General features: G+C 39.8%; 1 long non-coding RNA gene across 4 annotated transcripts; it reads right to left on the bottom strand.

The window, feature by feature from the left end:
* Positions 1 to 471: 471 nt before the first annotated feature.
* LOC134142943 (uncharacterized) lies at positions 472 to 15,413 on the bottom strand. 4 transcript variants are annotated; one of them, XR_009958981.1, is made up of 6 exons: positions 15,336 to 15,413; positions 8,810 to 8,943; positions 7,025 to 7,095; positions 6,474 to 6,584; positions 3,729 to 3,902; positions 472 to 3,314 (listed from the first exon to the last, which is right to left on the bottom strand). It is a non-coding gene; the product is annotated as an uncharacterized LOC134142943 (long non-coding RNA). The 4 variants fall into 4 exon arrangements; XR_009958982.1 differs by lacking the exon at positions 15,336 to 15,413 and adding an exon at positions 13,324 to 13,351 and having other exon boundaries at positions 8,810 to 8,938; XR_009958983.1 differs by lacking the exon at positions 15,336 to 15,413 and adding an exon at positions 13,324 to 13,351 and having other exon boundaries at positions 3,879 to 3,902; positions 8,810 to 8,938.
* Positions 15,414 to 16,499: the final 1,086 nt, after the last annotated feature.

Here is a 16,499-nt window from a genome sequence, read left to right as displayed (position 1 = left end):
ATTTTTAAAGATATGTAGGTTTCTCAAATGTGGATCCTAAATCCTTTTAGCCATCTGCCTACCTCTTTAGCTGCCTAAGCACCTTCAAAAATCTGGCTCTTCTTTCCTCCTTATAGCTAACATACCATAACTCACTCTTGGAAAAAGCGGAGACACACTGTGAAGGAAAACAAGTTTCAGGAGGACTTGTAGTCTACACTGTAAACCACTTTCTACAGTTTATTCACCAACATAGCAGAAAAACTAATACAGTACTTGCTGCTCTACCTCTTAAGATGAGCAGAACAAATCCTTGGTACAGCTGTGGCATTACACCTTTTCTACAGCTATTCCTCCTTTTCTGACTGCTGGGAAGGAAACGGGGCAAATAGCCCAGAAAGAAAGTCATTATGTACTGCTTCTCCCCCAGTTATTTACATGTATTGTGTTAAAAATAAAACTGGACCAACGTGTAGAAAAATCAAAGCACAATCAATAAAATAATCACTTCATTGCTTCAAACAGATCTAATAGTACAAGACAGAAAAGAATCAAACCCTTCTTCCACAGCAAAAAAACAGATCCTACACTGATGAATAAAAGTTCTGTTTCTCTAAGAGTTTTCCAGCAAGGCCTACTTGCCAGGTCAGGTCATCACTCAGCATGCTTCAAACAAACAGTGCCTTTATTTATTTATTACAGAATATAGCAAAAAAATATATATACTATGTGAATTACAAATTTAAACAAAGCAACATCTATTCTTTCTGTACCTTCTTTTATCTCTTCTTTAGTTAGAACCATGCAGTTCAGATCAAAGTGAACACATGTAACTCAGGGTACAAAGTGGCCTATTGCTGTACGTAGCTGCATTTGTCTTAATGGAGTAAACTCAGTTCAACACTACACCCCTGTAAAATTGGAATAACTATATTGAAAACAATTTAGTACATCATTGTCTATATTATTAGTATTAATTTTAGTAAGTGTTAGCTGTCACTTTAGAGATTTATGAAAACAAAATTCCTGCCTGCATAGTTTACAAAATAATGCACACAAATAATAACAAATCTGTTTTTACCAGCTTCTTACATTGCCAATTGCATTCATCTGCCATTGATCCTCCTACTTACTAGGCAAGGTCTTGTCTAGAGGGAAAAGTTGCAGATGCAGCTCCCTAAACTAGGTGACTTAAATTGACTTTATCATCTCTTCAATCAGTTTAGCTGAATTTTGTAAATTACAAAAACAATTTAAGGAGCTGGCAAACTTTCAAGTGCATCTGGCTTATAATCATTCTTTTAAAAGTAGTTCAACATTTTCTTGTATAGACATGGCCTAGATTATTATCTGTCATGGATAAAAAAAAATAGATCTGAAAAGTTACATCCCAAAAGTCCTAATTCTGCTGCCAATTTCCTACGTGATGATTGGCAAATTTTTCGAACTTGATTTTCTTCAGTCTTTTTTTTGTTGTTGTTGTTGTTGTTGTTTAAGTTCCTATCACCTGCACATAGTTTTCAAAAGGAATGAAAGCTCGCAGCTGCAACTGTATCAGGAGCACTGAAGGAGGTGTTTTGAGGTGTTTTGTAACATATAATCCTAAATTGTAACTAAGTTATAACATCATCTCACATTTCAACATGCTGATTAGCTTGTGGCTCACGTTATTATGTAGCTGAAATACACTACAGTTTTATACAAATATAGGAGAGCTTTTTTTTCCTACCTTTTGAGCATCATCAGTGTCATTTTATAGCAAAGATTCTAGATCATTATGAAGCTGCCTCTAGTTTTAGAGGGTTTTTCACCTTGCAACATGTATTTATTATGCTGAGCATCCCAAAACAGTGCCTTTTTGAGTCCTGGCCCTGCACAACCTGAATCATCTATATGTTTTCTTTAGTTTTGATAGAACTGTCTACATGAGTAAAGCTTCAAAGAACTAAGTTTGTACTTACAGAATGTATTTTTATTGGTGGTTGCTTAGAAGCTGAATAGTTTTGTGAGCATTCCTTACACCAGTCTAAATAATTTACAAGAAAGTGGGGCTTAGCTGACCTTTGAAATGTCCTTTTTCTCATTTAGGTATATACAAAATATAAAAGTCATTAGTTCAGTTATATTATCAGAGCTGCAGGAACATTCAAAGATAATTTCCACAGATTTCCAGCTAAGTGTCACCTAAACTTCAGTACTGCATATCTTCTGTACTGCTTCATATGTGGGTTATATTCAGACAAAAGCAACATGGACTTTTTAAAAAATGTAATAGTTTGTTTTCGTGTATACAGCTGAAGTAAAATACACTAATAAGCATAATACATAATTAGTGTAGTGTGTATATATATACTCTCTCACACACACATACACGTTTATATATTTTACAAACTGAGTAGATGCATTCCTTGAATAAAGAGCACTGGAAGGCTCAAAATAAGATAACATCCATAAATCGGCCCCAAAACAACTGTGAAGCAATATATTGGAAACATAATAGATAACCTGTCAAAGCCATCTCCTCTTCTGTGTTCTTCATGTGGCAACAAAGCTTTAAGTCGTCTTAGCAGGCATTTACTTAAATGCATGTACAATTGCATTATGAAATCTTACTGACCAACTGATAATAAATACCAGTAAACTTGGCATAGCACCAAATGCCAAATTTAAATTATATCCTTTCATGTAAACTTATGGGCAGCATTTTCCTATCCTAAAAGGATATTTAATGTTTATAAATGAAAAAAGTAGCAATCTTTAATGTTTTGTTAACTGAAAGTTATAGAAATTTTTCAGTTAATCAAAATGATGTTTTCCATCTTATAGCACGCTCTGCATGTCTGCACGTGCAAGCATACAATCACCCTACATTTCAAAATAAGAAGTCAAACAATTACCTATTGTTCTCTCAGTAAACTAACATTTCTCCTGACAAAATTCTGCTTTGAACAAACTGAATTTTCTGAAGCAAAACATTTCAACAGAAAAATTACAGATAACTCAGAGAATTCTGCCAATTTGACCATCAGAAAATTTGCTCAAAGTTTACCCATCTAACTCTGTCAATGCTCACAATGAAAACACTGTCTCAAAACATTTGTTGATAAGTCTCTGCAGCAATATAATGTTCAATACAGACGGAATCATTTAGCTGAAAGAGGTTGACTGTAGTACAGACATTTTTGTCAGTATTACCAGAGGAAGTGGAACATGTGTTATTTATAAGTAGCTTCACTTACACCTGTTCTTAACCCCAAACAGTTCAAGATGGTGTTTGATGTCCAAACTAATAACTTGAGATGTCTCTCCAGAGACAGCATCATCAACATTCTCTGCTGTGAAACAAACAGAAAAAAAAAAAACCAAATGAGACAGAAAGCAGAAAAAAATACAACAAAGTATGTAGTTTAATCACATTGACAAGGACAGAAAGAAATACAGCATTAATGACCTTATTTGCCATATTCAATTTGAACTGCTGGAAGGTAAGTTTCTCTGTTCCTATTTCTCATATTCCCACTTAAAAAGACATTTAACAGTCAATGATAAACAATTTTAAAAGGTGTGAAAAGCAAGTTATGCATGTACACTCAATACACCAACACACCATTTATTGAACTATACTGGTATGACAGTGTCATACAGTGCTATAAAACTTGAAGATAAGAACATGCAAATTCTTCTCTTTTTTTCTGCTGCTGAATTAAACGACTGTAGAGTGATTTTTTTTCTGAAGTGTATGCCCATACTTGCATGTTTGAAACTCTGCAGGATACTTTTTGTCTGGAAAAGCAGCCAATGAAAAGTGGTTGAGTTGCAATACTCCATGCTAGCATGCACGCATATAACTGCTGGATTTGTTTTGAATTTGACACTCTTAGTCAATGGTCTTGACTTACATTTTTCCATTCTTGTAGAAACTCCTACAAAAGAAAGCAGGGCTTTAATGTTTTTACTTTCATTTAGAGTTTTTGCCTTCTTGAACCCCTTTTCTACAATGGAGTAGGAGATTGTCCTATCTGAAATATTTCTTAAGAAAATCTCTTGCATCTTTAATTAATGCTTCCTTTAATTCCATTTAAGTAAAGGAATACGTATTTGGTAAGAATTACAGGACTGTGGGACAAGGAACTGTTGCTCCTTCTATGTAGTACCAACAGATAATGCAGTACACACAGACCATGTGACATCTGCCTTTCTGCCCAATTTAGACAAGGATTTATGACAGAAGGGTTCCAGAGAGTTGCCCAGAGTAGTTTTTGCCACACTCTTCACATTCCACCCTAATTGACAGCATGACTCTTAGATTCCTACCCTGTCCAGGGGCAAAGTAGAATTATATATATGGGGAGAACATATCTCCAGGATATGTTTAATTATCATTTTCTGATTATGGCAGAAGCGCGGTATGAGCACAGAAAGGCTACATGGTGATGGTGACTGTGACATAAATTTGTTCACTGTTCTTTTGCAAAGGCACCTTCAAATTCAGCATTTTTCTGACTTTTTTGGAATGTTTCACTTTGTAACCTTGTTAGCATTCTTCTAAAGTAACTTCTTTTTGCATACACTTTATAATGCAATATACTATAAGCTAAGAACTTTCAAAAAACAGAACAACCTAAAAGCTTAGAAGATGGGGAAAAAAGCCTCTTCCTGAATCTTTTTATCAAGTAATCTAATCAGGGTTCCATTTAAGTTAATGATGGCTTTGTCAACCATGGTATGGTCCAAATACAATTAAAATCCCTTAAGTTATTTAATATAGCATGTTACGGTTACTAGGCTAAAATTACATTTAATAAGTGATGTGCTTAATGACTAAGACATGGCAACCATCAATTGTGCAATTTAATTCTACCTCTTCACAATGTATGTTATGGCACTTTTTTTTTTTTTAATATACACAACTCTGTTTCACTTAGAATGAACAGAGCTAAAAAAATTCAACTTGGCCAGGAAAAATATCACATATGCTACAAGTTTTTTGACGTTCTAGATTATCAAGAGCATCTAGCATTTTTGAATGCATTTATTCTCACCCCATGCCAGGTAAGTAGGGAAATCCTCTTCTTCCCATCTCATAGCATACGAACTGATGTACAGAAAGACTAAATGATCTGCCTAAAATCATACATGTTATCTGTGGATAACTAGGGAACTGAACCTACATCTTCCAAGACCTAGGCTGATACCACAACTGCAGGGCAATATTCTGTCCTAGTTTGTCCTGTTTTATGTACACTCAGTGGCACTATATAGTAAAAGTCATTATTCCTAGTCAGGAGAAGCAGCAGCATATTTTTGTTCCCAGTGGCCAGTACTTACAGGCAAAAGGATATTCCAAGCTGAAGAATGAATACTATTCTCTGTGTCTCCTACCAAGAGTCTGAGTGGTATACAGCATGCAGAAGAAAGATGCTGACATGGGGCATCCACAAGTTATGTAGAATATTGCAGAATTTTGACAGGTTGACAAAACTAAATATACAACACAAATCAAAGACAAGTAGTGGAGTTTTTCAATAGCTTAGAATTCATGCAATCTAACTGGATTTTTCATAAAGCCAACAAAAAGGATGACAGAAGTACCCTTCTGCAAACTTTCAAAGACCTGCTGGTAGCCATGGAAGCACAGAACACTTAACGAAAGATCTTAAGGTTTTTTTTTATATAGGAGAGTATTCAGTAATCTTTACATGGAAACTGCTGCTACTGCTTTTCCTATAATTTTATGTTGCACACTCATACACATGATTTTTTTTAAGCCCTGGATGACTGGCTCGCAACAAACCTGAAGTGCTGTGCTTCCCTCCAATCCACTACACGTATGTGAATTTCAGGTCAGCTGCCTGCATTACCGGGGAAAGTAAACTGCAGTACTGATGCAACTGTACATCCTTGTGCATCAATGCTTGCTTGCTCAGAAAAATGCAACCATCAAAGCTGGAAAAAGACATTAATGCTAGAATAAAGCCTAACTTGAGGACTATCAATATCGCATTTCTCTTCTAAATAATAGATTTGACATTTTAGACTCCAGTGAGGTACTTTCTTGTTGCAGGTCTCTGTCACAACATCTGAGACTGTCTGTCACACAGTCAAAGACTAAAAAAAAAAAAAAAAAAAAAAAAAAAGAGAGATTTGCAGAAATGCTTCAATATAAAGACCAAAAACCAAAGGAAGTGGCTTCAGAGGCCAAAGGTGCTTGTAGCTGAGCTGATCTCTCCTGTTCTCTATCTTCTGTCCTGGTAATTCTCTGTAGAATTGAAGTATCAGACCAGTCAAAAGTGTTTTTTTGCAGAAGGAACTAGATTCACGTGATTAATCCAAGGAGACACTATCTGCATCTTATATTGCCAACAATACTGCATAATAAGATAGACCTCCCTATTAGTACATATATACTACTGAAAACACATGTTGGAAAGGGTTTTATGCCTGGTTTTACCCTGACAGAAGATTGTGTGGTGCAGGCCAAGCTGTGGGAATACCTGACATATCCAAGTGGAAAAGTGAAAGGAGGAAAGAAACGGAGCTTCATTCACTGACTGGTGTTCCATGAGCTGAATGTTATGTTTTAGTCTCCAAGCTCTCAACATCATCTGTCCATATAACAAAAAAAAAAAAAAATTAGGTAAGTCTTCTTTTTGCTAGAAACACAAAAGAAATAGGCTAACAAAGAAAAGACTTCCTGTTTATATTGAAGAGATGATTAGAGCCAGACCAATGTCAAACTTAAGGAAATTCTTGTCTTAATTTCAGAATTGCAACTTTGACTCCAAATATATACAGGTATCTGAAAATACTCTGATATTTGGCTGTCAAACTGTGGACTATCTCCAAAATCACAAGAGGATAGTTCTGAGCTGCAGATTTATAATTACTGCTGTCAAGTTAAGATGAAGAGGAAGAGGAACCATTGACAATATAATATAAAGCTTTTCATACTTAGGTTTCTTACTGGAATCCAGAACAGTTGAGATTAAAAATTACCATCACATGATGGTGTTGAATAACTTACATAGGCCAATTAGGGACATACCATTTCAGTCACAGTGGAAAGATGTCCATATCACAGAATTGGCACAGGAACAGATACTAGAGTTGGCATTTCTGGGAAAAAAAAAAAGGCAATGACTGAAGAGGCATAGAGAGAGAATGGCTTCAAACTCTCCCAGGCTGTGTCTCCAGATCAAAATCAAGATAGCGTAAGTTACCCTATGACAGTGTAAGGTCTTCAGTTTCCAAACTGACAATATATCGTATTTCAATAGCATTAACTTGCCAAAAACCCCTCAAAACACCAGTCTGTTTCAGGATTTTTTTTTAACTAAAGGTCATACCAGTGTATCTGATTGACCTAACGGTTCACAAGATTATGCAGTGAGTTAGACTACCATGCTACATTTGGATCGGTTACTGAAGATTCTGTGCCTTGTTAAGATAATGCTGGGGACTTTTGTAACAAAAAGTGAAGTTTAAACAGTTACAGTATGCTCTGTAAAAGGAAGCCGCACCCAATGTATCACTTCATTAATTTGTGACAGCTCCTAATGTTTCAGAAACTCATTACAGGACACTTAGAGGATGATCATTACCCTGTGGTGTCTGGCAGCCCCAGTTCTTTCCAAGGAGAAAATCAGTTTGGCACAGAGGAAGTCTGTAACATCAGTTTTCTACCCCTCCATAGTGTGTATCACCTAGATGTTCTAAGGTCATGAAGGCTTTCACACAGCAAGGAATCTCTAAATGTGGAGAAGACACTGGTGAGATTCAGAACCCAATACAGTGCTCCCACAAGACTTTTATAATTGCATGAATGAGAGGAGACAATAGCTTATGGTCTTGCTGTCTTACATTGGTTACTGTAGAAATGGTGGACATCACAGTTCCCTTTATCAAGAAGCTTTTTATTGGGACAGAAGAGCACTCTTTTCCCCAGTGAATAACAGCAATCAAGGAATTCCAACACTACCATATCTAAAAAGCCAGGAATTAGACTATATTATGTCCAGAAGTTAAATACTAGGAAGAAGCAACCAGTGACATTCCCACCCCAGTGAAAGGACCATCCATGTTCCTGGAGGGGGGAGCTGCAGGAATGTATGCTTGGGCATATGTTTTCCAAGATAGGGTGGCAGGATCAAAACTGAAATAGTCTTATGCCCTAACGAGCAAGTAATACAACTGGTACACAAGGCTGAGGGAAAAGCATGAGGTGGGTGCCAGAGAAGGGGAAGTATTCTGTGTAACTGATGCCACATAAGCTTAATCAACTCAGTTCTTGCCACCTGTGGTTGGAATGTCTGGATATATGCAAGAGGGATAGGAATTATCTTCCCAGCCTGCATGGAACCACTCTGAAAATGGTGCTGTGGAATTTGACACGGGTGAGGAAGGTGCTAGTGGGAATGTGCACAGCCACATACAGATGTTTGTTAGAGTGAATTTGGGCTGCAAGGTGCACATGCACTAGTGATTACATATTTGTACAACAGTGCCTGCTGAGACTATATGCCTTCCTTTTGATCGCAAGCAAGCTTAGCTATCTCACTAGCATTGAGTAGAGGCATATTCTCTAGTCAATACTGTACTAACAATGAGCAAAGCCTGTAAAAATGCTGATTAAAGGGGTCATTTTTTTTCTCATTAATGTGGATGACATGGAAAGAAAGGATTCTGAAAACCACTTCTGGCCTTTGAATGCAAAGTTTTTGTGATGGCCACTTCCTCCCTGGCTGTTCACTACCACACACCATACGTTTCCTAAGAACTGCCCCTTCTCCTCTCCCAAATTCAATAAGTACAATAAAATCAGAGCTCTTACCCAAACTGTTTGCGTGTCTTTTTCTGGAACTTCTGTCCCACTGCTACTCTGGTGATGTGAGAGAGATGGAAAATGGTACCTCCTCCTTTTCTCTCTTGAGGACTGTGCACGCTCAGCTGCTATACTCATCTGGCCTAGCAAAAACAGATGTGTTACAAAGTCCAAATGGCTCTGTTTTGGCCTTCAGGCCAAAAATCCAGTGCAGCTCTAGGGCACTTCAATGTAGGTTCTTATGCAGAGCTACCCAAACAGTCTACTGGCATCCCGACCATTTAAGTAGGCGCTTTCAGGGTTTCTCTTCTGAGTTGCTTGGTTCTGTGGTCAGAACCAATCGTGCTGAGCTGCCAAACCACCTCTTCTTGTGCTGAGAAACTTTCCCTCAGCATAAGCCTAGGCTATCTCCGAACAGATGATCATAAGGGCTCTGACCTACTCAGATCTCATTTCTTACCTGTGTGCCCTTAAAAACCATAGTTTTGTTTCTTTGTTGGTTCAAAGTCAGAAACCTAAATAATTAAAGACTGCTCTGCAGCAAGGCAGATTTATGTTATCAGGTATGAGAAATAAAATTTGTGATGAACATCTGATAGCACTAAGGGAACATAGGAATCTCCAAGGCCTTACGAATATAATTGGAACATATCACGGGGGTAGAGGAAATGAACACCAGCACAGGACTACAATGTCCCTATGAAGCAGCTACTGAAGCAAACTGTCTTCTCAAACAACCCCAGACTTGCTCTCAGCAGGAAGGAAATTATTTGTTCTAGGTAGAAACCTGAAAGATAACTTGGGGCTCCAAAGCCTCAGAGGCCACAAAGCAACTTAAACTGACAGAATAGGTACATCCTTTGATAGGCTTGGCATACCTCAGAGGCATGGCAGAAGGTGAAGAAAAGCCTCCTACCAACCCACTGGCCTGAAAGTTCACCTTCACCACAAACAGTCACACCAGATTGAGCACCCAGGATTAACTGCGGCCCACAATGGGCCTGAGCTATGTTTCCTCCTTCACTTGACAGATTTGCTCTCTGCAAATCTCTGTCATTTAAGGACTCCCCACTGTAAGAGGAAACCCAGTTATCATTAGGGTTCCCCTCGAACTCTTTGCCACTTCACAAATCACATAAAGAGCTGAGGGGAGGTTTCTTTTACTCTGTAACCACGAAATTTGTGATCTGCTTTACTGTTCAACTTGAAGCAAGCAAAAGAGTTAAACTGTTTTATAAATGTTTCTATAATGCAAGACATTTTCAGTGTTTCAGATGGAATAAAAGCACTCGTTAGTTCACCAATTTGCATAAGTAGTTTAAATTATGTTAAAAAGATATTATGACCAAAATGTTATTATTAGAAACCAATACCCTGAAAACACTAACTACTGAAAAATGTTTTTGTCTACTTTATAGATTACCCAAATGTCATTCTTCATCCATTACTGACAATGATATCTGAGTGATATGCATTATGCATTAAATATTTTTATAATCATTCAGAACTATTTGTATTAAACAGTGATAGCAGATAGTCACTTTATATTTTAAAAAGTTAAAGTTGACAGTGTACAGTATGTATCAGAATATCATAGATTAGATTATGGTAGATTTCTTCAGGCAATTTTATTTCATATAGTGTGAACAGGTGGAAGACTGAGCATTTTTAATCCAAAAAATTCTGCTCATGATTTGACCTAAACTGATAAAAGCAGAGAAGTTCATATCTGAGCCTGTCACTTAAAGGTGAACTAAAAATCTTTGGCAGTAACAGCAAAGAATCAAAATCAGCAACATGGTATATGAACAGAGGTAAAAATTTAAGCTAATTTTACATTTAGAAAATAAAACATAGAGTCTTTAGCCACTATCTTATTTGTCTGTAAGTCAAATAATATCTGTTATCAACGGTATTACCACACAGTAGCTGTTCGGTAATCTGCATGACTATTGAGTAGGCACCTCTATTCCAGAAATCCAGTTACACAACTGGTACTCTTGCAGAATCAACAGAGAGGCTATGAATGAACTGTTCTCTAATCATGCTGGCAAGACAGAGAAGGACATTCTGCACTTCACTGACTGGTGTCATCAACCTGGTGTCTTTATAACTTTTTTTTTTTTTTTTTTTTTTTAACTTCAGGCGCCCATTACAGTTCTCAATCCTGTAAGGGTGAAATTTACCCAGCTCTGCAGTGCCTGAGAAAGTCCTCCAGTGCAGCAGATACAGATTAATATTCTAGTGCCCATACCGAGGGCAAGTAATAGGGTGAATTTGTGGATGCTGTCATTTTTTGTTTTTCTTGAGACACCATAAAATTCCAAAAGAGAGCAAACCTGGGCCTTCTGGGAAGATATAAAGGCACTACTGATAAACATTTGATCTGCCCAAAGACAAACAGCCAACGTTGTTTAAGAAACACCAAACCATCTCTAGCCAAACACTACTCCAAGAGGTAACATACTATTTATTTCACTGTATATAACATGAACACAAACATACCTTGCTTTGGGTTGGGTTCTTGGCATCCCATAATTATTCACTGTTCACAGTAAAAAATGGTATTGCTTTAATTACTCCAAAATAAATATAAATATGGTGCTACAATACTACCACTGAAAAGAACTGTATTTCCTTCCAGCTTTGCTCTCCTTGGTCACACGAGCCTGCTCACCCAGAACCAGCCTGAGCTAATCTTGTCTTTCACTAATGCAAGTAACAGGGACTTTCACCCCATTCACATCACGGAAATTACAAATGTAGCACCAAAATCAAAGTCAACTTGTTTCCACACTCCAGACTGACCCCAAGCATCTTCTCATTGTACTTGCTGCACAAATGACTTTAAGAGGCATATTAAAATAAGTAGGCAGTTCTGGCCAAGAACAGCTTTCATCTCAACTGTAAAGAGCCTGTTAAAGATCTGTGGTTCTTTATACGGATATTGGAGACAGAAATATATTAAAAAAAATAAAACTTACTTACTCTATGTAGTTTCCATGATGAATAAGGAAAAATGGCAGCAAGTTCTTATTTTTTATCCTCTGGTTTATTAATATAATTTATTATTAATATTAGCTGATATGAAAGGTTATCAACAGGCACAGGGAAACCTAAGCACCTACATGGCATTTTAATTTGGGTTGTAAGGTTTACTGTTTTCCTTAGGTGGTATAATTTGGGTCCAACCATTCTTGTTTCTTATTAGCATACTTTTAGATACTAAAAACCTGTAATACATATGAAGGCATCCTGCTTGCTCTTCCCATTGAGCTGATGATGAAAATGTGTGAACAGAACACAGGGTGATTACTGAACCAAAACACCTGCTTACCACAGTCCAATTCTGTTCATGTAGAAGTAAATGAGAAAATTCTGCTTTTAGTTCAAGGAGAGAAGCAGCAAGACCTAACTGAAGTAGCCACAACACTATTATATTATCTCTGTCTTGGAGCCATTCAACCGAAGAATACTCTCATACAGTGTTAATAAATTACATTTCAAAAATGGTGTTTTGCTAATTGATTTTACCCTTGTATATTAATAACATTCAAACAAGTCTACCAAAGCCATATAATAATACCATTTGTACCTCTGTCTTACTAGCATGGAGATTATTCATGATTTCAAGGTCACAGATAAAAACCACCATACTGTATAAATCTAAGGCAAACAGCAAGAACAGCAACTTCAAACATTATAGAAAAGTGTGACTACTATTTCAATATATATATGTGCCATCATTACATGCATATGTTGTATCATACCATTTCATGATTTTGAAAATCAGTGGAGGAATGAGAAATCTTCAAGCATATTTGCTTCTGTTCTCTGAGTAATGCAAAACATGAAACTTGCAGCAGCACTGGCATACAAAATAACACTATTTAATTCTGACAAGAGAGCACGGCACCCTAAACAGGAATGAGATGATCCTCTTGATTTGACTACGCTATTACGCAGCAAGACAGAGCGCATAATGCTGCAGCATCTCTACAGTGACTGAGAGACCAAGTTCTTGTCTTTGTTACACCACTGTAATGTATTAAAGCATTTATTATTTTATCCTCATTAAAACTCTTTGTAATGGATAACTAAACATTAGGACTTCATTTTACAGATACAGAACCACATAATAAAGTTGTCCACTGTTATTGGTAAACCAGTCATTAGACCTTAAGAGTTGCTATCTCTGTTCAGTCTCTGTTCTTTTCCGACCACTATTTTAAAAGTTTACTTGAAAAGGACTCACGACCTTGACCAAGCAAGCTCCTGTTGCTTTTAATCTCTGTTCTTGACGCTAAAGGTAGTATAATCATCAGAGTGGAGAGTAACTGCATGAAGCTGGTCAGGAAAAAAAAAAAAGGTCAAGCTCATATGGGTCAGCTTACTTTGTCATCCATTGGACATATGAACTGACTATATATGCAGGAAGAAACAGAAGAAAAATATATTTCTTATGAGAAAAAGTATGACAAAAAGGGTAACACTCTGCTCAATTAAAGAAAAATAAAAATTACAATTAGATGAAGTAGGTAGGACTCATGCTGAGTTCTTTCCTGTTCTTAGTCTGCTTCAAAACCTTTAACTTTTGGGGAAACAAGCAGCCTTCACAGGAGCGTTCGGTTTTGTTCCCTTCAAAAATGTGTATTCCTCAAGACAGAGAATTCTGCAAAAATACACACAAAGAGCAAATACACACAAGCCATACAAGCAAGTACATTGAATTTTGAAGAAAAAGTTTTCATTGTTCACCCCCTTTTCACATATTGAAAGTACTGACCAACAGGAAATGCTGCTATAGACACTTGTTTGCCTTCTGACTTTTTTTACAAAGGAACCTGTGAGCAGAGCTTGGATCATCCTTTCATTAGTAACCCTTTTCCTTTTGACACCTTGTGGGATTCTATGCTTTTGATGTGCTTTTTTTTCCCCCTCTCCCTTGGATCTCCAGTGGCTCGCTCATTTTGTCTCAATAGAGTACAGGGTAGAAAACAGCTATGCGCACATTTTGAGGCTAAACTTTCATTTCCTAGTATTTTGCATGTTTTCTCCCTCCCCTTGTTTTTCTCTACCTCCAGGTAACCCACACAGCACAATAGTGAGCACAGAGGTGATATTCCAGTTAAAATGATGTAATGCTGAGAATTAAATTTACACACAACTGTTCAGAGTCTGGGTCATAGCCAGGTCACTTCTCTGAGTGGGAGGCAATCCAGCAAGGAGCACAGGATAATGATTCCTCTGTGCTGAGGACTCTCATAAAGTACAGCACAAAGCTCTATCTTGATATCTGAATCTATCTGATTCAATGTGTATAACTACTGGAACCAGTAGCGTGGTGGTAAGGGGTTATGTTATTCTGTTACTCTCTTTTTCCTTTGAGCCAACTAGCACCCATAAATAAGCTCCCCAGTGTCTAAACTCTCACCCAGAGACAGAGGTTTAGATAAAAACTAACTGGCTGAGGCTTTTCACAGAATAGTGTACTGTTCAGAATTGAGGGGGGGGGTCTGATTTTTTTCTCATTTCTTGATCAAAGAGAGGAACATGGACCTTTTTTTTTTTTTTTAACTGCTTTTTGTAGTGCCAGGCTATGTTTGTCTCTGCTGCTCCTGGCTGGTCACCTATGTCCAAGGCTGTTCATTCCTAACTACGTTTGTCCAGAGTGCTCATTTCCTTCTAGGTACAGCTATCACATAACCCTTCATAATCCTGAGATGAGCTTTCTGCAATGGCTTCCAAGCAACCTCTGTCTTGAGGCATTAGGAAGCTTTAAATGCCTGCAAAACACCTCTGCCCACATACTAATAACTGGGCCTTCATAGGAGGTGCAGGTTCACCTAGGTGATTCAAGGTGGGACGGGCTTTGCAAAACACCTGTGAGCTTGTGAGGCTTTGAAATGCTATCACATCGAAAGAAAATGCAACCTTTGTAATTTGTTTCTGCAGTGCCAACCCTCAGTCTCTTGCATATTGTATCCCTAGTGATTTTGGACTCTACCTGTGAGTTTTCTCACTGCCACATGACAATTCTGCATTCAGCCAGAGGCTGACAATCAGGGCACAGAGAGAACAGCTGTCAGGGCCATTCTGCATGAAACACAAGCAGCTCCTACCCAGCAAAGCCCTAATGTGTTGATTTACAGAGTCTCCTTAGCTGACATGGGAAAATGAGTCTGGTCATGGTTGATTTAACATTTTATGGGCAAAGAGTCAGCCTGCTATGGTAAGTTTGGACTACTGCAAACATTTTAAGCATTTACACACAAGTCCACAGGACGAAAATATTCAGGATAGTAAGCGACTCTGATGCACACATACTTGAGCTCTACTGAAAATACGGTAAGCTTGAATTAAATAAATGCAAAGGTTTATGTTACAGGCCAGGCAGCCAGAGATAACAGCTCCGGTCCAGGGGCATACATGGCCAGCACAGGAGGAGCCTGGTTAGAGTGCGGGGTATGCAGCTCAGGGTGCAAGGACCCCGTGTCGGGGCTCACCTGCCCCGGTGCTCTCCGGTGATACTTACTACGACTCGGACACCGCTCCCTTTCCCTCCGGGCTGCCGCGGCTCTTACCGGCGCAACCGCAGCTCCGCGGCCAGCCGCGGCCGCCAGCAGCGCGGAGCCGGGGGCGGGCGCAGGCGGAGCCGGCCCGGCCCGGCCCGCCCCGGCGGAAGCGTGGGCGGCCGCCGCGGCCGGGGCTGCCCGCCGCGGGGTGGCTCCGGCAGCGGCACCGCGCTGCGCGCTCGGCGGCCGCTGCCCGCCGCAGGGTCCCGCTGACGCGGCCGGCGGCGAGCAGCGCTGCCGCCGCTTCCCCGTCGGCGGGGCCGGGGACGCCGCCCGCAAGTAGCTAACGCGAACAAGCCGCCGAGCGGCCGCCTCCTTCCCGCTCTTACCGGGTCGCTGCGACTTGAGCCGGCGCCGCGGCGTACGCCGGCAGGTAACGCGCGGCGCGGCCGGCCCGGAGGGCAGCTCCGGCACCGCCACCGCCGGCCGCGCCGCGCCGAGCCCGCAGGAAGGGGCGGCCGCCTCGTCCGCCCGCCGCCGCCCGCGGCATCCCAGGCGCGGAGCCGCGAGCGACGAATTCGTGTCCGGCGGCCGCGAGGAAGGGCAGGACAGCGCCTAAGCGAGCCCGCCCGCCCGCGCGGAGCAAGCGCAGCCGCGGGGCCCGGCCCGGCCGCCGGCCCCCAGAAACCGAGGCGCTCTTCGAGACAGCCCGTTCCCCGGCTCGGCGAAGCGCCTGCCCTGCGCGCCAAGCGCAGCCCGGCGACAAACACCGGCTGAAAAAGCCTGTCAAATTTACCTTCAGCTAGTTCATCACCCCCCTCCCCAAAAGCGCGCGTGTGTGCGCGCGTGCCAGGAGAAAGATGAGCGTCCTTTCATTAACCTAATGGTAATTGCCAAAAGACTCCCTTTTTGGCAGTTTCACCTAATCAAAACCGAATATCTGTATGTGGCACTGACAAAATCAGTAAAACTTCACCTTCGACTTTATTGATCTGAACAGAAAGGCAGAGTTTTCTATGGTGTTCAATTTAGGGAATTAAAAAAAATCACTCTGCTAACAGCATTTGGTACATTTCTAACCCATATGTCACCTCAGTGCTTTAAATAATTATATTTGCATGCAGGGAGTGATTCATAAATATGTCAGGACTGTGAAATATAGGCAGGCATTTCAAACTTTCTAT

This window comes from Rhea pennata, chromosome 7, assembly GCF_028389875.1.
Source record: "Rhea pennata isolate bPtePen1 chromosome 7, bPtePen1.pri, whole genome shotgun sequence".
Lineage (NCBI taxonomy): Eukaryota > Metazoa > Chordata > Aves > Rheiformes > Rheidae > Rhea > Rhea pennata.
Note: the sequence above shows the minus strand (reverse complement) of the source record. Positions and strands in the feature narration are given on the sequence as shown.